Below are 13131 nucleotides of genomic sequence, written 5' to 3' on the forward strand. Positions count from 1 at the left end.
TGAAAAGCAGCAAAAAATTTTAAAAGCCATCCAGAGCTAAAAAATGCTTCCCTGACCTATCCACATGAGATTGCCTCCCCTCTAGTTATTAACAATGGCCCATCACACAGGTTTCGATTCAGACACGGATGAAAAAGTCAACTCTTCTGGAAGCTGAAGCTCTACTGAAATGAAACCACCTACAAAATGAAGCTTAGAACTTTCCCTCTTAACAGAGAAATGGTGCCTCATTCACTGACCATTACAGTGGGGCCAATTAAAACTTTTTTTTTCCACATTGCAGGCTGAATTTTAAGCTCAAAGTCTTTCTTAAGTCTTCAAAAACCTATTTCAGAGCCCTCCAACAGCCTGCATGGGAAAAAAAAACATAATAAAAAATAGCACTTTTAGACAGACTGGGACTTTTTAATATGTTTGACTGCAGGAACTTTACCCTTGGAAACAAAATTGCCTGGATAATTAAGAAAAATAGTTGATCCGCCGCTCGGATCAATTGAGACCAGATACGCCAGCCCATCCTGCAGCAGCAGCACTGCATTTGCTCAGTAAATACTCAGCAGTAAGCTCAGTACAGTCAGCTTTAAGGCTGCCTTATATTTCTCATTGCAAACACCGTGGCACTTCATCGACAACCCCGCTGCGCGCTCAGACAGAGCTCTCGTGTTAGTGGGGTCCTGTTGATGCTTCTCAAACTCCATTTTAGCATTTGGCAGGATGCATTAAAGGGAAGCAAAAGTGAGTTCTTGAAACAAATTCTAGTCAAAGTCAGCTTCCTTAGCTACCTGCCACTTTCAGGATAAATTAGTTCCTGCAGGGATTACCACCAGCACGAGTACCAGGCATCCACCCACACGGTACATTCAGCTCTTACAGTTTTAATTCATTAGCCCCTTCAGTTGGGTTAGACGTTTCTACAACCTCTCTAGAGGCAAACAAGAAAGCTTAGATGACTTCCTAACCTCTTCTGAAATCTTTAACAAGGCATTTAAAAAACGCAACAGTAATTTCTTAACAATAGGGATTAGAAATTTCTCTTGTACTGAAATAACATTGAAACAGAGCTGACAATGTCTCTGAAAAGCTCTTCAAGCAGCAGTGGTAATGTATGCTAAACCTCAGGATTGTAAACCATTTAGATCATTAGATTATTTTAAACTACCCTCAAAAAGTTACAATGATGCTTAGAAAAAAAATTCCAGTGAATGAAAATCATTAACCATGCCTGAAATGTCTTAAATTATTTCTGCTTCAATGTGGTGTTCCTACTGACATGTTATTAATTATTATTGCTACCGTGTATTCTCAGTTTCTACAGTCAAAAGTTTCATTTCTTAATTAGTCTCTCAGCAAAAGAGCATTATTAAGGAAGAGCATTCCTTAATAAAAGTTAAGCTTTTGATATTTATCACACTCAATTTAAGACAATAAATCAGCTTTTTCTCTATACCAAATACTTCAATTGAGGCAAAAATATTTCCAGAAAATAGAAGTATCACACTTCAGTGAAAATAAGACAATATTTCATATGGGAAATTTTTAAATGATGCAGCTACCAAAATCGTAAGAATGGCTAAGTTACATTAGACCCAAAATCTGGTCATTCACCCCATTATCCACCTCTAACCATTGCTGGAGAAAGATGACCAGCAGAAAAACAGAAGTCAGAAGCAGTACAACAAACCTTCCTTCCTAACAAGTTGTTAATTCATGAGAAGGTTTCCCATGTGAAAATTTAATTACTTTAATAGCTCCTAGTGCGCTCAATTTTATCCTGCTCATCCCCTGATTCACCAGCTAGTTTGCTTTTTTTGCTCCAGAGAAAGTCAGGACATTTCTGAGGCATTACGTCCCCATGAAAAAAGCCACCGTGGCACTTTTCCAACGCATCACATTCACTTGTCGCCTACTAATTTTATCCTTTGTGACAGTTTGTTGACACATTTAGCGCAGCATCCTCCCACTCCAACCACTCCCAAGCTCCCTGGTCCCCTGGGAGCGCTGCGGGCAGCGCAGTTTTGACGCCTCCTCGCAGTCCCTGGAGGTCCTCGGCAATTAAAGCCACAAATTACCCTGCTCAGTTGTCTCCATGGAGTGTAGGAAGTGTAAAGCACTCTTGCTTTCCCTCTGGAATCTACCTGTGTCACATGGCACGGTGCGGGTGGCATTAACTGTGTGAGGGGATATCGCTTTCTCTGGGTCTGGACTGAAGGCACTGGAGACAGTAGTTCCTGTTGGGACTCTGGTGTTTATTATTTCTTATCAGTAAAACAGTCTCACAACCATGAGTTTGGCAGCTTTTCATTAGCAAGGCACAAAATGGCTAACTATCTCTTGTTACAAGCTCTTTTAAGGCTAAACTATCCAATTAAGAAAGGACACCTAGATTATTTTCCCTTATAACTCAATAACTGATCCCTGGAATCCCACAATGTGGACTTTTCTGTCCAATTACAAAATGCCACCCAAACCCTTGAAGAAGCAGCAGCATGCAGAAGAAACTCAGGACGACACCCTGTGCCCTCCATCTTGCTTCCATCCACAACATACTAAAAATCCCAAAACCTAAATTTCTCACCTAAGTGAGACACCTACACTACTCTCTATAATTTATTTCACACTTTTGTAGATTCTAGTCCATCTTGAAGCCTAGGAAACTTTCTCCATGAATGAGGGTCAAAGTCAGTGCTCCCCTGGGAGTCAGGACACCCCAGAGCAGACAGAGAAATATTCCCAGTGCCCTGGGTTTCCACATGGGGACATGCGCGTGTGGAGTGAAAACTCCAGCATCACTCACTGGTCTCTGGGGAAAATGTTGAACTGGGGACCACACTGTGAATCTCCTGATTTGTTCCTGTTACCAAAGCCTTTGTGGTTTTCCAGCCTGGAGCCTTTCCATCCCACCATTGACAACTGCAGCTTTCCCTTACCCTGTCAATGCCCTCTTTGTGGCACCCTGGAGAGAGAGTGGGGTGGGATGAGGAGGAGGAAGGGCAGATTTGCTTCAAGAGTTGGAACCACAGGCTTGATTGATCAGCCAGGAGTGTAAATAAGAACTTCTCACTGCCTCTGAAGCTGATTTTAGCCAGAGGCTCTAGATCCAGAGCCTGGATTTAAAATATTTTACCTGTAAACCTCACTGACATTGCGGCAAGACAATAAAATTTTTAACTGCTGCAAAGCAAACACAAGCAATGGTACTTTGTGAAACCAATTCAGTCACAATCTAACCCTTCTCAACCCTATCACAAAGGCTTACAACTTTGGAGCAATCTTTGCCTGTTTTCTACCATTGGACCACGCAGCCTTGCTCAAAACCTGTTCCTAAATGAATAAAAAATCAGAAAGTGAGAAATCTGACAGCAGTTGTCTGATCCTCACAAAGGAATTGGACTGTGAGAAGGAAAGCTGGACAGAGAAATAAAATGCTACAACACCACAAGAAAGGAAAACAAAATAAACAGGGAGCCCATGCAGTAAATTCACCAAATGAGATCTTTCCAAAGTACAAACAATCCCATTGCTTTCAGCTTTTGGCAGTGTGCTGGCATTAATGCCTTTCCTGCTCAGGTCTGAGACCTAAGCAGTCTACTTTGTTTGCAGAACCTGTCCCCTATGGTGGAACCAAATAAAGCACTAAGAGCTCACTGCTCTCCCCATAACAAGGCTTTGGTGGAGGTCAGTAGAAATCTCAATGGGAAACAAATGTTCCAATGATGAGGCAGCTGCTGCAGGATCCTAGTGACAAAGAGAAGGAAGGTAAATGCTTTCCATCTCAATTCTCTTTTTCTGCTTTACTTCAGCTAAGGGAGAGTGTATGAAAAATGTATTTTGAAGCACGTCAAAGCAGGAAAAATTCTATTTGCCACCAATAGATGAATTAGCTCTGAAAAGTAAGCTTAACTAAGTCAGACTGCACATCAGACCTTGCATGCTGCTACTGAGAACATGACTACAGTAATACAACACAGTAATAAGTTATCTCAATAAGGCTCAGTTTGCTGGTTTTGTGAATCAACAGAAAACACACAGCAACTCAAATTCATCCCATGCTCGTGTTCACAAGTACATCCAAAAGCCTGGAATCAGGCTGAGTGCCTCTTCATCATACTCACCTATAAACGACAAATTGTGTCAGCTAAGGATTCAGATAGCTTCAGCAGTTGGTCTGAGTCTCTGTAGTTCAGCCAAGGTCCATATAATAAAACCAATTTATGCACCTTGAAATCTGAGCTTTATCAATGCTTTCTTAGCCTTCACAGGTCTGTAAAGGCAGAGAGGAGCCCTGGGCGATCAAGCAAGGATTAATAGATCTCCCCCAGCTTTTTCAGCCTTAAAATTTAACTGGTCTCAGCTGCAATCTGTAAACTAACCCAGCTGAAAACTTCCTGTAATTAAACTTATTTGTTAGTCACTGCTCCCTCTTTATTACCTCCTCCATGACTCACAGATTAGGAACCAGTGACATCCATAGTTTATCTCCATTTGTGAATGGAATGAGATTCAGGATGTGGCTATTTGATCCGTATCACACTGGTAGAAACAAGTCTGCAGAGTGACAGCTTGTAACTCAAAAACTGCCAAACATGACATTCAAAGCTGGGGGTCTGAACCCATGGTCTTAGTAATGATTACCCCTTGACCATGTCATGATTCCCATTAAGTGCATAATAGACTTTTAATAACCAATGCTATTATAACAAAATGCAGCAAAATAATTGAATGGCCTTTGAGCAATTCTGATTGTCATATACTCACTGATCTCAGATAAGAGCTCTATATTAAGACAAAAAGCACTCTGGAAATCAATAGCTCATGCCAAATTCCTAACCAGTCTTTTACTGTTCTCAAAAGTATCTATGTGCAAATTTTTAAAGCCTTGGTTTTGTGCCTACATTTTACAAGTCATCAGTTAATCCACTCAGGTTAGCAAAGCATGGGTATGTGCACACATTTTTGGTAGGGAAGATCAAAGCACCTTTACTTGCACTTGTTTCCCTCTTAATCATTCTAACAAAACACATCACAAAATTTTCCCCCTGTAATCTGCCTGTTCACTATTTTAACTGGCTAATCAAGCTGAGACATGATGAGACACGCATTTTCATTCTTCATCATTTTGTGTGGTTTATGTATTGTAGAGTGTCGGTGGAGGGGCTGCATAAAGAGGGTGTTGGAATCAGGCCCTGTATGTTTGCAGTGAGTTGAGATAATCTCTGCAGACTACTTTATCTGATGCCTCCCAGCTTTTTCTGTATGATAGTACACAGATGGAAGAAAAAGAAACACTAGAAGCATAATAAACATGACAAAAAGTGGCTGCTTGTTTTCCTTGCAGAAGGACAAAAGATGACAAAAGCAGCAGCAATGCAAGACTATTTCTACCTACCCACACATGAAGCACAGTAGCCAAAACCAAACTCAACGTGAAAAATTTGGTCCTTCCCAGGTAACAATGCATAGGCTCAGATTCCAGCTATAATTTTTTTTTCAGGTTCCAGCTATAAAATTCTCTTGACTTTCTCAATATCAGTGTTACCTGTGCTCTTTGCTACATCATATTCAAACCTGAAGCAATTCTTCTCACATTTGGGTGCCCTGTGCAAGCTGTCTTAGAGAGATCTAACATTTTAAGCAGAACTGCCTGTCTTCCCCTCTGACAGCCCACAAGGGCTTCATTTTTAAGTCAAACATCCAAAAACTGAAGCATGAAAGATTATCACCATATCTCATCCAGCAGGTCTCAGACACCTCTGTCCTAGGATAGAATCAGCCATGAAGAAGTGGCAATCTCTTTTCAACAACAAAACAAGAGATAGAAAATAAAGAACAAGGATGTAGGCATCCCACTTTCAGCTACCTTGGGTAGGGAAGATAAATCCCAAATGCAATGTTTATATGGCCCAGCATCTTTATGTCAAAATCCAAAGAAGGTTGCTGTATAATACTGCCCTTTTTACCTCGCACTGATAAGCTTCATATGCAGTGATTCTCTTCAGATTACTGGAAAGAGATTTCCCACAATCCTCTTTCCTGTGGTATCTGCTGATTTTTTGCTTTTTCTGGTACATTTCTGAGACTGAGCTTAGCTCAAATCACAAACCACTTGGGTCAGCCTTTTTGATCCAGGGCCTGATCAGTCACAAACTATGCCAACTCCAGTCTATATGCTACATAAACTGGTATTTTATTTCTAGTATCTATATATTAATGAAACCAGGACAGAAATTTGCGATTTCATCTCTGTGACTCTTTCTGCTCACACATTTTAAGTAATATGACAAAAATTCACAATGGATAAATTATGTGGCTTAATTTGAACTTCTAAATCTTTATGTGATTTGGATAATTTAGCTTCCATTAAACAATTTGGAAAGTAGAAAGTACTGACATGAAAAATAATTGGAACAAAGACAAAGCCAAAATAAAAGAGCAGAAATTATTACTAATGAAAGAGAATTAAGTATATGGCAATCTGGAATAAAGAATTCCAATACTAATTTTGAAAGATTGCTCTGGAGAACACAGCTGGAATAAACAATTGCTTTTACTGAAAAGGCTACACAGCTTTGGCTGGTTTCTTTATGGTTTAATTAATTATTACTACAAAACCATTTGCAGCTATCTGACATTTCAATCTAAGTGAGACACAAAAATGTGAAAACTGGAGTCAAAGGGAACATACATTTTCCCAGTTTTAATGACAAACATCAGTAATTATCTGACTGAATATCAGGAGCTGAAAGTAGTGGTGGTAATTTTCCTCTGAAACTGGCTCTTTCGTCTTCTTGGGGTGTTTTGTAGACCATTAATCAGAGAAGAAACTATGCTTATTGTGAAGGGTAGGCTGACACGAGCAACTAAATGTGTTCTGTGTGTTCCACCTCTGCAGGGTTGCAGAAAAGAGCCTGTCCTGGGAAAATGGCATTTTTTTCAGCTACACACATGGGATTGATACAATGACATTTAGACTAAACAGTAGCATTTGTCTATGAACTCTATTCAGCCTGTATTTATATTTGATTCTTTATCCCATGGTTTGAACATAAATTACAATTCACTTTGAAGATCTGTACTTCTTCAAAACTTTAAATAGAAATGTATCTAAAGATAATTTTATTTCTGTACACTAAAAAAAATAGAGAGGAAATATTAATTATTACTTCTGATGAAAATGTATAAAATATTGGAATTTTTATAAAAGCAAATTTAGCAGCCTTTTCATATGCACCCAGGCAACAAGATACAAATTAAATTTACATTTCTGAACTCTATTTGTTACATGAATAAATATGGATTAGTGGATTGAGTCAGAATAAGCTTATTCTATTACAGTTGTATTTGTCAGAGATTATTTACAGCGCTCTATATTTCCCTCCCGATGGATTTGTTTGGGTGGGGTGTTTTTTTCTCTCTTGTTCCTTCCAGGATGTCTGCATTTAGTCAGGGGCGTCTACTTTTTTGCAGCTCATTTTCTTTTTCCAAACACAACTTACATTTTTTACAGGTTGCCGAAAAATATTTTAAATGTGTAACTCAGTCACAAAATAAATTGTTTGGAGGAAAACTGAGAGCAAAATAATATTGTGTGGGGGGTTTTTTCAAACCGTGGCAATCGCTTATTTTGGTGCAACTCTTGAAAATTCTCTTGCTCCACTAAGCAGATGGGCACATGATTGTCCCACCCACTCCCCCAGATTTCTGCATTTTGGGAACCCAGGTCCATTTGTGCTCCCCATCCCTCCTACTCAACAGCAAGCTGCAGAGGCACTTCCAGACTCGCCCAGCAGCCTCAGCTTTGCCAGTGAGCGACACCTTCGAAGATGGGCAGCTACTTAGAGGCAGGTGTTGATAACCAGACCGCCAACTCAAGCATCACCACCCCCGCTCCACAAGCACACCAGCATCTTTCCTTCCATCCCTTCGCGCAGCGCCTGCGGCGGGGGAGAGCATTCCCTTAGGGCAGAGCTTCTCTCTCTGTGTGGGAGAATCAAATCTGTCTTTTCCCTACTCTCAGGTCTGCGTTGATGTAAATCTCCCCCCCTGCCAAGCAGCTTACAGATGGAGGGTTGAATGAACCAACGGTGTCCGTGGAAGCAGAAGATTTAAAATACAAAACACAACAATTAAAAAAAAAACCACCAAACCATATTCAACAAGCTTCTTTCTCTTTTCTTACAAGGCTCCATCACTGAGGCTTCTTTTCTGAGCCAGAACTCTACAACGCTCTCCAGAAAACGTTTAAATCCTTTGGCACTAAAATGAAAGTAGACCTCTAAGTTCATCTGCTTCTGTGTTCTCTCAAGTGAGGTTAGGAAAGAGGCAAAAAGATCATTCTGCCAAACTAATTTCTTAATCCTTGCCTGTCATAGTAATCTAAATCCTTGCCTGTCACAGTAATCTAGGATTATAAAGTTTCCAGTAAGGGAGCAGTGAGCGTCCTCTGTGTGCCTGGAAGGTTTATAGAACACCACAGATGCTAAAAGCAGCTAAGAGATCCCAGTTTTCTGAAAAACTTCTGTGTGGTTCAGTACGGCCAATGCTGAAAAGAGAAAATATCTTTCTTTTCTCCATCGTGCAGTTTTATATTCAGAAAGCATACACAGTGTTTGTGATTTTAAAATAAATCATTAATATGCACATTTTATTTCCTCTGCCTTTGCAGCCTTATTTGGATTAAGTGATACTAAAGCTGAAGTCTCCCTGTAAGGAAAGAGATATTGACAAATCAGTTATCATAAAAATGTTCTGCATCATTTTGTGCTAATTATTGCAACAGCAAGTCTTGCAGGTGTCACACATCCAGAATTTCACAACAAGCATCTAGGGAAAAAAAAATATATATAGCAGCTAAATAAATGAATCACAGGAAAGTGAACTGAAGAAAATATCATACATTTTCTATTCACCCATAATTTCAGTGAAGCCAGGATGATGATAAAAATACTCTTTCTTCATTCATGCTGATCTGCTAAGTAGTGCTACTAAAAATGTAGAGAAATTCTTCCATATTCAAATAGGAAGCAGTGCAAGTTTGCACAAGTGTCAGCCAGCTGCTGACTGTCACTGATGCTACTGCCAAGCAGACTTTCCAGGCTTGAAAAGATGCTCCTACTCATAATTTTGCCTATTGCTCATGGTCCTTTCACCATTGTGTGGATAAACTCCATCCTTTGCATGCTTTGCCAGCAAAGTTGGGGTTTGGGGGATCTTGGTGGAGTAGTCTGGCTTTGCACTGAAAGGGCTCAGTGCACTGGGAGAATCAGGGAACCTGGAACGCTGTGTTGCTGCTGTTCCTCCATGCCCCAGCAGTCTTAGGACTGTGTTGATTCCCACTTTATTTTGCATTCCTGACCATGAAAATAATACACGTGCACAGTTTTTGGTCTACTAATTATTACCCATCTCCTCTTTTCTGGTCCATGTCTTCAGTTTGATGTAGGAGCCAACCTTGTCAGTGTGGGTCATTTCAACAAATCCATGAGCACCCCAGTATAAGACATCTCCCCATCTGAAAAGTCTCCTGAGAGTTCCCTAAAATAGAGAAGGTTGGGTTTTTTCCTCCTCATTAACTGAAAATCCCAGATGTAACCTAAACAGACATATTGCAGAAAATCAACAAGTTTCAGCAGTGCCCAAGAAATGTGTGTAATTAACAAGACTTCAACACAATCTTTACAAATCTTACTGCCATATCTGAAAAGACCTTAAAAAATAGATGAAAAATCCCAAGCAGTTACCAAGCTGAAGCTGGAAAGACATAAGTGAAGGCATACATGTTTCAAAGGACCTTGAGAAGGAAGAGAAAACAACTTAAACCCCAGCAATACCAAACCATGTTCCAGTGCCAGGCCCAGGAAGGGGAGGCAGAGAAAGGAGAGAGGAGTGAAGCCTTTTTATCTGGGACTAAAGCGTGGCAGATGATCCAGTGAGACTTTTCTACATATGGCTTTTTAGGCACAAAAGAAGCAGAAAGGGTGTAGTTCTCATTTCCTCAGGACACAACAGCTTTACAAGCCAAGAGGAATCCTTATTAAAGATAATCTTAATGAATTCTACCGTTTTCTCTCTCTTTTTATTTTTTTTTTACAAATTTAGTGCTGTAAATCTGTGCTTTTAAGTGTATTCTTTTAATCATGTTTCACGAAGCAGCTTCCTCAGAGCAAGAGCACAGAAACTGTGTCGTTTCCATGGAAGCAGCAGTCCCCACAAGTATGGCACTGCAATCTGTCTATGAAGAACCCTAAAACAGTGCCTGGGGAGCAGCACAATGAGAGCAAGCCTGCACTTCACTTCTCCTGCCTACCTGCTGGTGTGGGAGAGCCAGAGGCAGAGAGATGTTCCAGCAGACATGTGAGGGATAGTGATGGCAGCCCTGGATGGGACAATTATGCTGTGGAAGAGGTCTGGGAGAAGTTCAGTTCAGCTGCTGTACCACCAGGCTGTGCTCTCCTCAAGCTGTGCCTCTTACAGCTACAGCTTGACAGCAGCTGTCCTCATACCTTGCTCACCTAAGAAGTGCAATGAAGTAAATTCTAATAAATACCTGGCAGTTCTGTAGCATTTCCTTGAAACTTTTTAAAGGCATTACATTCTTTTATTAGATTATGTTTAAAAGATTTCAGCAGAATGTGTTCCATGAGATGGATAAACACACCATATGATGGATGAGCAGCTGGCTCATAGGTCAGGAACAAAGGGTTACGGTCAATGTGGAGACATCAGACATTTGACCTGTCACTGGTGAAGTTCCAGAGGGCTCCGTCCTTGTCCCTGTGCTCTTCAGCATCTTCAGATATGATCTTGATGCAGGACTGGGAGGGATGCTGAGCAAGTTCACACATGATACAAAACTAGGAGGAGCTGTTGGCTCCCTCAAGGGCAGGGAGGCCCTGCAGAGAGACCTGGACAAAGGAAAGGACTGGGAAATCACCAGCCACAGGAAGTTCAACAAGGGGAAGTGCCAGAGTTTGCACCTGGGATGGGGCAACCCTGGATGTACAGACTGGGGAATGAAATGCTGGAAAGCAGTGCCATGGAAAGGGACCTGGGGATCCTGGCCGATGGCAAGTTGAACATGGGTCAGCAGTGCCCTGGCAGCCAGGAGGGACAACCTGTCCTGGGGACATCAGGCACAGCATCAGCCGGGCAGGGGAGGGAATTGTCCCCTCTGCTCTGCACTGGGACAGCCTCACCTCGAGTGCTGGGGGCAGCTTTGGGTGCCATGATATGAAAAAGATATAAACCTGTAGGGAGTGTCCAAAGGAAGGTGATGAGGATGGTGGAGGGCCTTGAGGGGAAGCCTTGTGAGGAGCAGCTGAGGGCACTTGGTCTGTTCAGCCTGGAGGAGACTGAGGGGAGACCCCACTGCAGTTACAGCTTCCTTGTGAGGGGGAGAGGAGGGGCAGACACTGATCTCTCTGACCAGGGACAGAACCCAAGGGAATGGCCTGGAGTTATGCCAGGGGAGGTTTAGGTTGGAGATTAGGCAAAGGTTCTTCCCCCAGAGGGTGGTTGGGCTCTAGAACAGGCTCCCCAGGGAAGTGGTCACATCCCCAAGCCTGACAGAGTTCCAGAAATATTCAGACAACACTCTCAGGCACATGGTGTGACTGCTGGGGATGGTGCTGTGCAGGGCCAGGAATTGGACTCCATTATCCTTGTGGGTCCCTTCCAACTCAATATTCTGTGATTCTGTGATTTTTTGGGGGAGCAGTCATTTTGAAGATTTAATACAAGTTCTGTACTTGTAGTATATTAACTGAGCTGAATTGCTACTGGGAAGTTAAACATATTACAGGAGATGCTTTGCAGAGTGAAACAGCAGTAAAAAAGAAGCTATTTTGTTGAGATGATGCATTTTATTTCATAGTCAGAAACATATTAAAGTATGTAGAGCATATAAAAGTAAGTGTTGAAATTTCATCTAGGATAGTTTCAATTTGAGATAAAGCACCCAATTTCTTAGACCTCTTCTCAAACAGTAAAAAAAAAAAAAAAAAAAAAAAAAAGCATCAAAATGTAAAAGGACTGTTCTATAACCAGAAGGGCAGCATGAAGGGCACAAAGATCCTTTAAGTCAACAACCTGCTCTGCAGGAATGCTCCCAGATCATCCTGATGCAGTTCAGTGAAGAACATTATAGAAATACAGAGCAAAATTGCAGTAGGTATTAAATATATATATGCATATATTTATATTCAAGCCATGGAATGATATCGGAGAACATCAGCCAGGAGTCTGATCTATTGCTTTCTAAAGGGTCTGCTTTACAAAGGACTCAGCTCCCAAAAACATCTTAGTTAGTTATTCATCATGGTGGTATCTCAGAGACAGAACTCCCAGTGTCATGCAAGTCATCTTTGAACAATATTAGGACTGTAAAACTCTCGAAAAAACCCTGACTTCCTTCTTTTTCATCTTCCCAGTAACATCATGGATTATGCTTCCATACAGAACAGAGACACTGAAATCTAACTTTGGTTTTACAGATTTCAGACCAGCTGCTGTCCAAAGGAAAGGGGTTTTATGAAAGGGTCTTCATATCAGAGTTCACCAGTAAGCTACTGAAATGCATACCTTCTCACACATTTCCCATTTTAGGGCATGCTATGACACCTGGAACATGCCAGTTTATGAGTTGGTAATTTTGAGGCTGCTGAAGTTCCTGCTCAGCTCAAAAAGGTGCTGCTGAACAAAGCAAGCAGATCCCATCTGCCTGTCAAGCCAAATGTTTTAAGCAATCACAGAATATTCTGAATTGAAAGGGACCCACAAGGATCCTCAGGTCCAACTCAAGCGAGTGGCCCCACAACCTTGGCATAATTAACACCATGCTTTAATCATCTAAACTAATCTCAGTGGCAGTGCAGCTCAGGGTCATAAAACTGGCTTGGTACTCAGCTAAGCTTAGTATAAACATGGATAGCAAAAAATAACCCTGTTTTTGGCTTTAGACTCCTGAAATATGCAGCTTATCACACCTTTACATAATGCATCACAAAGTGAAGGACAGCACTGCAACAGAGGCAGGGAGCACCTGTGAATGATGTCCTTGCTGAAGTTCTCAAACAGCAGGGGAATGAAGGAAAGACACTGTCATCTTGTCTCAAGGAACCAAACAATATTATAAGC

At 41.3% G+C, this 13131-nt stretch overlaps 1 long non-coding RNA gene across 1 annotated transcript in view; it reads right to left on the reverse strand.

The window, feature by feature from the left end:
- The window catches only part of LOC135297528 (uncharacterized), a 59726-nt gene extending 55390 nt beyond the window's left edge, over positions 1 to 4336 (reverse strand). The window contains exon 1 of the long non-coding RNA XR_010359495.1: positions 4113 to 4336. This is a non-coding gene — a long non-coding RNA (uncharacterized LOC135297528). The remainder of the gene's footprint in view (positions 1 to 4112) is intronic.
- Between the last annotated feature and the right edge of the window lie 8795 nt (positions 4337 to 13131).

This window comes from Passer domesticus, chromosome 3, assembly GCF_036417665.1.
Source record: "Passer domesticus isolate bPasDom1 chromosome 3, bPasDom1.hap1, whole genome shotgun sequence".
In the NCBI taxonomy this organism is placed as follows: Eukaryota; Metazoa; Chordata; class Aves; order Passeriformes; family Passeridae; genus Passer; species Passer domesticus.